Source organism: Pezoporus flaviventris, unplaced genomic scaffold (assembly GCF_033815535.1).
Source record: "Pezoporus flaviventris isolate CSIRO_AGI_PZ_B2104156 unplaced genomic scaffold, CSIRO_AGI_Pfla_v1 ptg000026l, whole genome shotgun sequence".
Lineage (NCBI taxonomy): Eukaryota > Metazoa > Chordata > Aves > Psittaciformes > Psittacidae > Pezoporus > Pezoporus flaviventris.
Genome location: NW_026892574.1, coordinates 2525653 through 2535541, shown reverse-complemented (window position 1 = coordinate 2535541; position 9889 = coordinate 2525653).

Genomic DNA, 9889 nt, shown 5'->3' with positions numbered 1-9889 from the left:
TGTTATGTAAAATTCATTAATGTCTCCCTTTGCATACATTGTTGAATTACAATATTATGACTCAATCAGCTTATTGCAATTTATGGGATGGTAGAGCTAGTTTGGGCTTTTCTTTTTACTCACTGATCCTATGCAGAATTAACCCGTTTAAAACAAGCAAACAAATAGAAACTCGAGTTGTGTTGGTGTCCCTGCTGAGAAATACCTTCCCTTGACCCTCACTACCTGGGAACTTTTCCATAGCTTGATAACCTTTATTGTTCCCATAAAAGAGGGGACAATCTGCTAGCACTAAGCAAAGCTTTTGTTTTACGGCATTGGTAGGACTCAGCCACCCTCATTGCTTTGAACACAGAACTTTGAGTATTTTCTTCTTACAAGCAGATCTCTCTAGTGTCTGAGTCATAAATACTTGGGGGTAATTCCTTAGCTGGTATAAATTGAAGTACTTCCGCCAGCAGCTCTGAGAAAAGGCCAAAAAGTATCCCATTTTTTCCTATGCTTCCTTGGGAATTATTCACACTAGTAGAAAGAATTGCCTCTCATGGATGGGCACAGATTTGCAAGGCTATGGGTATCTGAAACATCATGCTAAGGGGGGTGAAGGAGGCTCCTTATGTGACAGCTGTGGGTCAGAAAGGGCACAATGTCCCTTGAAGGTGGCCCTATCTAATGGAGGTAGCTCTAGATAACCATGAGATTGAAACATCATGGTTTAGGTGTACCTTCTATTGACTTAATTTCATGTATCTTTACAAAAGCCTAGTGTGAAGTCACTGCCCATCCAGGCTATCCAAATTTATTTCCCTAATCAGAAGTTTTGCTGGATAGGAAAAAAATTCAGTGGTCAGAAACCACAGTCTAATGGTTTCTGTAGGATGACAATAACTGCTGTGCATCCTGGGTATGTTGGGTGTCTTGGTACCCGCTCCCTTGCAATGCCATAGTCTGTCTGTTCTGCGCTGGGATGGCAATAGAGCAGTCAGCTCAGCAAGACGGGCATACCTAGATAATGTGTGGAGGGTGCAGAGGTGAAAGTAGTAATAGTAGCTTGCCTACAGCATATAGGCATCTGTGCAGATGAACAGGACTCTGCACTAGGTCTTAATGGCAGCACCATCCTTTCTTCCATCTGTATTGATTTTCAGGTTCCTTCATGCTCCTTTTCTGAGCTTTACCTTTGTTACAAGAAAAGTTGAGCTGCTTCAGTTGTTTCTCTCCCTTCTGATCTCTTCCTACAGCTCTTTTGCTCCTTGTTCTTATTTCTTGCTATACGGTGCACTGAACTCCTTTGGAAACTGCTGGAGAAGGCTGGACCTGTTTGGAAATGGCAGCCACAAAAGCCAGACTCTCCAGTATAACAGGGGCATTAAACCTCCTGTGGGAATATTTAAAGCTGCCCTTATCTGCCCTGCAGAGAGAAGTGCAGGGAGAGGCTGTTGCACCATTGTTCCTCCTCCTGATGACACAGACTGGAATTGCTTCTCCTCCAGTGCTGCCTACATTGGATTGAAGCTCGGCTTTGTTTTGCCCTAATCCCTTAGTCAAGACCACAGCAACCACAGTAACTTAGAGCAGCCCTGAGGCTCTTCCCTTATTCTAACACGTGTCACCAGCACATTGCTCAGAGATCAAATCTTTGATGAGACTCTGACCCTGTGGCTCAACTTCAACCTAAGATGTAACCCCTTGGTCTGGGAGATTTGGATTTAACATAAGCAACTCCTTAGCAAATTCACAGCCTTATTTCCCTACTTTGATACCCTTCTTTCTCTCTTCTGTCATTTCATGTTTCAGCACGTGACTCTAGTTTTTGCTGGAAAGAGTCAGTCTCTCTGGGAATTACAAATGTTCATGGAGTCTCATCTTCATTTTTGGATCGGAGGGAAGGGTTGGAGGGAGGATGCAGTTTTCTCATGCTGTAAGATTTTTTAAGATGGGTTTGGTTTTTTTTTTTCAGTATTTTCCTCCCAAACTGGAGTGAGTTTTGCTGTAGTTTTGTGTTCTCTGGTAATTGTCAAAAATACCCAAACTGGTTGGTGCCAGCAGAAAAGGCACATAAGGTACCCAAATTTCCTAAAACAAGAAGGTTTCTGGTCCATTCCAGAATGCCTCCCCCTCCCCAGATGTTCAGCTGGGAGATGGCTAAATGTGGTCTGTTCCCATAGCTGGATTAGACCTCAGTTATGATGAGTACTATGAGAAACCTCCTAGTGGAATTCCTACCAGGCTGTACCGGCATCACTTGCTGACTAATTTGGGAGCTCCCTCGCGTAGCGTGGCTGCGTAGGACAGCAGGTCAGAGCCTTGGTGCTGCAGTCCTGGAGCCCAGCTCTGGCTCACAGCTCCGTGTGGGAAAGCCCTGTCCCATCCTAAATCCGTTTTATCCTCCCAATGCCCCAGAATGTGAATGAGCTCACCCCTCTGGTGCTTGGAGCGTGTTCGAGGTGACCTGAGCTCAGGGCAGCGGTGGGGAAGCAGAAAGACATGAGCCACGCTGGTGCATCCAGGTCTAGGCCTGCCTGCTGCCCCGTCCTGCCTTGTGGTATTTCTAGCTTGTAATAAAATTCTCCAGTATTGATGTACACAGCGGGTCTGGGATGAGATTATATTCACTTATGTGCTCCTCACTGCACTGAGTCCTAGACTGCTGTTCTCCCAGGGATGTCAGTGGATACAGAGGGTGTGAGGCACCAGGCAGGAGTGTAGGAGCCAAAATATGTACCTGCAGTGTTCTGAAAGCTGGAGAACCTCTTGGCCATAGACTGGCCTCCAGCCTGCAGAGAGGACAGAAGAGAAGCCTTCTTTGGAAAAGACTGCGGGCTTTGTGTAGCTCAGGAGATCACCTGAAGTTGCTGGAATAAACAGGAGAGCATCGTTCACCCTGGAAGTTACTAGATAGCGGGGCAAAGATTTACTTCTGAGCTTTTGATTTAATTTGTCCCATGTAGCATGCCTGCCTTTTCTTTATTTAGGAGTTATCTCATCCTACTTGTACCTTTTTAATGCTCTAATAAAACCCAGCCATGGGGCTGGAAGCTTTTGACTTCTGGCTTGGCTGCAGTTCTACCTCCCCAGTCGGTCTGATTTAGCCCACTCCAGAACAGCTTTTAACTGATGAAGAGATCAAGCACTTGTTGAAGTTGCCCTGTGTGCAAGGAGCGGAGCTTGACGAGCGTTTTGGTTATCATGGTTCCAGCTCCGTGCGTGGCAGGGGTGCTTGCTGCCTGCAGTGCTCAAGATCCGCTTCTGTGCGTAGTGATTTTGAGCTGTAGGTTTTCTTCCAGGAAATCTGTACGTGGCTTTATAACTTCCTGGGAATTGTTTTTATATAGGAAAACCTCTTCCTACTGCATGGGAAGGAGCATTCTCTGTTGTACCCTGTCAAATATATATATAGATTGTTTTGTTAAATGAACTTCTGATGAGTACACGAGCTTGGAGTTTTCAGGGGCCTTGATGCAGCGGCTGCATCCCTGTGTGGGTGTGGTATTTGTGGCATGGGCTCTGAGATGACCCTGGCAAAGGAGCAGAGCCACATGGATCTGTCCCTTGTTTGGTCTGGGATCCAAGACACAGAGCTTATACCTGTGCTCCGCAGATCTTGTGAATCTAAGTATGTAAGGAAGAATTGGGACTGGGTAGCTCTTGCGCCCCTCTTCAAAGTGACTATTAAAGGCTCAAGAGTGGTAGAACACTGGCATGTGACAGGTTGGATGTACTGCAGTTCAGATTTGGGGCGTTATTCTGGGCTGCTTGCAAGCCTAGGTTGTCAGAAGCAGTCAAGAAACTGAAACTGAGGCTATAGATAAGTGCCATGTGATTGCCATGTGATTTTAGTTGAAAAGTCTTAAATAGCTCTGACTTCAGTGGCAACCCCACAAAGTTGTTTGATTTCTCTGATGTGTATCTATTAGAAGAAGGCCTTGACTCTTCCTTCCTTGACTGCTGGGGAGATTCCTGAGGTCTCGGATAGGAAGATGGGAAATATTATTTCTGCAGGTAGTATGTGAGCAGGAAAAACCAGTCTCTGAAGTGGGATTGTGGATAAATGTCCCTTTTGGGCCCTTGCACAGTTTGGTCCCAGATTTGAGAAGTGGGTCTTGAAGGAGCACTTGGAAACTTGCAAAAGATGGGTTTGTCAAGTCAAAGAATTGTGATTTTCTGCAGCAGTATAAAACAGCCCTCTATGAGATGCAGCAGTTGTTTGTTTGGTGACATGAACTGTCCAGCTGAAGGACAGAGTGGTGATGGTATAACCTGTGCACTCAGTTCAAGCTGAGGGGCTTGTTTGGGCTTCTGTTGAAGGAAATGACCTTAGTGTTACCCAGATTCTTCAGCTTCCAGCTGCTGCCCTGGCTGCTATCACACTGGGTTTCCACAGTGGTGGCTTTTATTATCTGTCCAGGTTGAAAGAAAAACATGTATGCTTGAATGGCTCTCCCTTGGAGCCAAGGCCACCATGGTGGCACTATAAGGGAGGGCACTGTGCCATGGCCTTTTTCAGCTTGAGCACTGCGAGGAGTCCAGCAGCGTTTTGTTTGTGGGAGAAATCCCTCTGGCATTCTGTGTTAGAGCTGGATTTACTGGAAGCAGGTCCTTGATGAAAACCTTTCTTGCACAACACTTTTCCCACCTACAGGCAATGGTGGGAATTTGGACTGGCGCAGTCCAAAAGCCTTTAACAGCCAGCTCTTTTGTAGAGGTCTGGCAAGGAGGCCCCAGAGCTGGAGAATGAGACTGAACTTAATGTTTCTTTAACTGGGGACAGTGCTGTGGGCCTCTGGATCAATGAGTAGGTGATGACCCTGCAAGTTCCCAGTCCTGCTCACTTGGAATAGCTCCTTGGGGCTGTATTTGTAAAAGTATTCTTGGAAGAAGCCTGTTACACAGAGTGATGGATGGAGATAGCTGAAGTTGCAGACCCGGATCTTGATAGTTTCTGAGAGGGGTGGTGGTGAGCTCCTTCAGTACTGCTCTCATCTTTTCAAAATGGGTAGGGTTGGGGAGAGGCAGTGTATAGCCTGTATAGTTGTGGGGAAGTCTGTGACTCTTGTGTGGTGATATTCCTGCTTCCTATGCCAGCCAGCCCCAGCAGTTCAGGTGTATGTCTGCATTCCTGTTGACTCAGCCCCCTACAAGTTCACAGTGAAGGCTTCAGTTTCTTCTTTATTGATGTGGTTTGCTCTGCTCTGCTGGAGACCGTGTTTATGGACTAGATTGTGACTGTGGCCCCAGCATGTTACTCATGTCTCACAGATGAGCATAGACAAACCTGAGCTTGTCTGCCTATGCAAAGATGAATGTGAGTCAAACACCTCTTAGCATGGAGTCACAGCAGAAGCAACTGCCTGCCAGGCTCTACGCAGCTCCAGTCGCAACCCATCAAAGTAGCTTTTGTAGCTGAGAAGGTGGTTGCATCCCTGCTGCACCTCATGCGTACCCCCTGGGAAGCCCTTGCTGTACAGCTTCCCTGCATACAGTCGTTTGTCATTAAATCCCATCCAAGAATAAGAGGTGTTTGGGATTTTCAGGTTTCTGGGCTCATGGCGTGTCACGGGCAACAGGATCAGGTGCCACATGAACTCTGCTCCTCAGGATAGCTTTCAGGGCTCAGGTACAAAATGAGCATGCTCTCTTGGAGCATATCCTCGCTCCAGAGTAAAACATGGTATCTCAAGAGGGCTAACGTTTCGTACGTGAGCAGAAGGTGGTGGTTGGATTTAAGATCTTCCAAAGAAGGTGGACAAGCCAGCTGTGTTTAGTTTAGATCAGAATGGTTGTTCCAAGAAAGGTAATTCTTCACGTGGGCTATTAGTGCCTGCCTCAGCTTCAGCCAGGTGGGGGTAGATTAGAAAAAGCAAACCAAGCATTATATTGTATTAACAGTAAGAGTCTCTCAAAGCTAAGGAGAGGTCTCTCCTCACCCCTCTGCCTGGTAAGTGGTTTTTGGGTGAGGAAACAAATGTAAAATGCAGAAATACAACACTGAGATGGGACGTATGTAATGAACCTTTTAGAAGTGTGCACTGCCTTGCTGTCTGACTTCAGTTGGCTTGGTCTTCCAGACTGGGGCCTGGATGACTTACCAAGGTCTTTAAGCACAGCATGGGCTGCCTGCTGAAGAGGCTGGCTGGTGACAGGAGAAGGACCAGCCCCTTGAGGTGGCAAGGAGATCCCCCAAGAAGCATCGTGCCTCAGAAAATGCCAGTTGTCTGAGACAGAACAATTTCTGTGGGAAAATGTTGGTTTTGATGAATTTCAGTTGCTGAAAAATATTGGAAGAAAATGTTTTGAAAACTGTTTGACCTTTTCTAAATGGCAAAGTTTCAATGTTTTTAGGTCCAAATGCTTCTTCATTTGGATAGTTAGCATTAATTGAAGGTTATAAAAAATGTTGGAACCGAAATGGAATTCCTGAAAATGAATAGAAACAAAATGTTCTCTTCCTGTTTTCCTCCCCCAGAGTTCTTATTTCTGGGGAAATGGTGAGATTTTCTGACTCTTCCATATTTCTGAACTGGGATATTTAAAACCTCACAAGTTGCTGTAGGAGGGCATCCCACCCGCTTTGTATCCACCTTCTCCAATGCAGTTGCTAATATTAAAATGGTTTGTATTTTGTTCTGTGATGGAGCTAGAAGCATTCTTCAGACATCCCAAAGGGAGGGTCTCTGGTTCTGCAAAGGGATTGGGGTGCAGCCGGTCCCTGCAGCTCTGCCCAGTGCTGTCTGTTGGCTTCCTGGCAAGTCTGGTATCTCCTCATTTGAAAAGAAAGAGTGTGAGCAGAGTGCTGTGATTTATGCTGTGTCTAAGTGGCAAACATGCTGTGTTTGCTGAACTAACACACTGGGAAAGCATGAAATGATCTCTGTAAATGCAGCATGGCTAAAAGGAGCTAGTTGTGTGTACAAGTCAGGAGCTGGGGCTCACGTCTAAACGTATGGAATATAAGGTAAATAGGACTGTGCAGCAGGGAATGCCTTAAAAGCCCCACCACGCAAATACTGCTCACTCGTCCAGAGCTACAGACAACAGGAATTTCATCTAGCTAAAGTGGTTGGAGCGAAAGCATGTGCATGTGTGACATTTGCACTTACCAGACATCCTACATTCAGGTAAAAGAACTGGGGTAGACAGAGCAGAAGGGCCTGAAGCTGCAAGCTTCATCGTCTTTAACTCTGCATTGGAGTAAAAATACAGATTTCTGTCGTCTTTCTTAAATGGGAAGAATTAAGGTAAGATCTGTCATGCAGGGTGTGATGGGGAGCAGGCTGTGCTGCGTTCCCCAGCATCCCAAGTCTGTTGCCATGTTTCTGGCTGGTGCCAGGAGCATTTGTTACTCCTCTGATTTCCATGTTACTGTACTGGCTCCTTGGTTGGGGTATATTGTTTCTCTTTTTGAGGTGACGTGGTACAGTCTTATTGCACCTCAGTAGGACCAAGGGTTTGCACTTCAGCCGTCCTCATATCAGGGAGGTGCCAGTTTGGATTTTAGCCTTGCACGAAGCTTGTAGAGTTCAGCTTTCCCTGCTTGGGATGTTCATGAAGTGAAAAAGTAAAAGTGCATCCCCTCTGAGTCCACATAAACTTGCAGAAAGACTCTAGTGTCAGTAAGTGCAATGCGTTTACAGGTTTCAAAGTCATAAGCTTCAGGGCAATTGCTGCAAATTAATGTATAGTGACAGTAAAATGATCTTTGTGCCAGGGGTGCTCCTAAAGGTCCTTACAAGAAGGCAGCATGGCTAAGCCGCAGTCTGCAAGCGGAATTTGGGGACTGCTGTATATGGTGAGTTGTAATGTTCCTATAAACAACTAATACTGATTTCACGTTGGGGCAGTGTTGGTTTTCTCTTGGTCATTGATCTGTTTCTGAAATGGGGAGCATTTTGATATCCCTGTCAAGCTGATTTGCCTCAAAAATTGCTCCTGTAGCATAGCTGTTCTCTAATAGCAAGCTCTTTCTTCTTTATTCCCGTGTTGGTACAAATGCCAAATAAGAAAAGGTTGTGATGTAAGCAAACTATTTTATAGCTGGATATTTAAGAACAAAATGGCAGTGTGCTTTTAAAAATTAACTGCTGTGATTTAAATCTGGAATTTAAAAACAAGAATGGCAAACAACAACGACGGAAAAAATCCCACATGGAAATCTGAGGGACTTTTTTAGATGTTTTGCCTCACTTGGATGGGTGCAGTTTTGCTGGGAAAATGGAGGGGCACAAATAAAGAGGGCCTAAGATGGCAACATCAAAATACATAATTTCTAGGAGAGATACAGAGCTGTGTTATATATATATTGACTACATTCAGTGCAGTAATTCTGCTGATTAATTTTGAAGCTAGTTTCTTTTCATTCACCTAATGCTTCTCACAGATCACTCTGAACTGCTGTTGTCTTAATGTGTCTCTTGGTACCAAGTCTGCTTTCGAAAATGCATCTTGCAAGTATTGTTATTTTGGATACCCATGTAACTTGTGCCTTGGCAGCCATTAAATTCATCTAAATGCTTCTCTTGCTGAACATTTGTTCTTTGAAACAGAATAGAGGTGATACTGTGTTCCACTGGTGCTTTTTTTTAATTGTGCTTCAGAATCACCTTGAGCTGAGAGGGTGAAATTCTCTTCTATGAGTAGCCTGTGTTTCTCTGAGCAGTTCCTTTGGTGAACAGGATGGAAGGCTTGTTATCAAGAACTTATAACCTTCCCCATTTGCTGGTTTTCCCTAATAGTTGACATTACTTTCATTTCTGCTTTTTGTTCTAAATGTGTAAAATGGGCTCTTAAACATCGTTGCTGTGGGCACTTACCACACGAGCATGGGCTTGGGCTGTGTCTGAACAGAGCAGTAGAGTTCCCTCTCTCCTCAGTGTGCCCTTCTCCCTTTCAGCCTCAGCAGGCTGCACAAGCCATGTGGCAGGGTGCCATCGTGCATGAGCAGCTCATAGTGGTGCTGTGAAGCGCATGGTGGCTGCAGTGAGCAGCCTGTGGTGTGCCATGCGATGCTCCTGAAAGGTGGGGAGCTGTGGGCGATGCTGAGAAACCATCCTAAGCCAGGGTGGCAGGAAGTGGTGGTGTGGCTCTGAATTGTTCTGCTGTTGGCTTCTCCAGTGCTTTAGTGTCCGTTGATTTGTGGCATTTTGTTCTGCTCTGGGCATTGGCTTGAAGAGCTGGAATGTGCTTTTCCTCAGTTATTGTGTTGAGCACTGGATTGTTACCATCAGGAAAGGACAGCAGCTCAGATTCTGAGAAACTCAATGGTTTTGGCTTATAAGGGGCCCTTCAATGCAAAACATCTTACGGGATTTTACAACCTTAGCATTTTTGCTTTCTATTTGGATTCAAAGAAACCCTTAGATTTAAGAATTAACCCCCACTCACCAATCTATATTCTCGTATCAAGTTCCATGAAAACTACTTGCTTAGTTGCATCCATGTTAATTTTGAGCTGCCGTGCCAGCTGATCAGAAAATCTTGTTGAGAGTTTCAGCCGGGTACAAGGCTTTGTACAGGAGATTTTCAGACTTGAAGTTTCACATTTTTCTTGGGAGTGCTGCAGAATTGAAGCTGTAACTTGAAAGGCTGGTGTGTGTGTGCGTGTGTGTGTGTGTGTGTGTGTGTGTGTGTAAAGTAAGCCGGGCAATCACAGCTCTATAATGCAACCTGATTCCTTGCGTTTTCTTGTTCCCTAAATAGGTTTATGCTTTTTCATGAACACACAACTTGGAGTTATTACTTGCCTTTTCTGTCATTAGTGCTCTCTCTTTATTATTTTCTGCAGATGTAACTGCGCATGAGATTTCCACAGAGAAGTAATATCCTCTCTTTTGTGGGACTTTGGAAAGCAACAAGGAAAGCCAAACCAGTCCCATCCCCCTGTTGAGGTTCA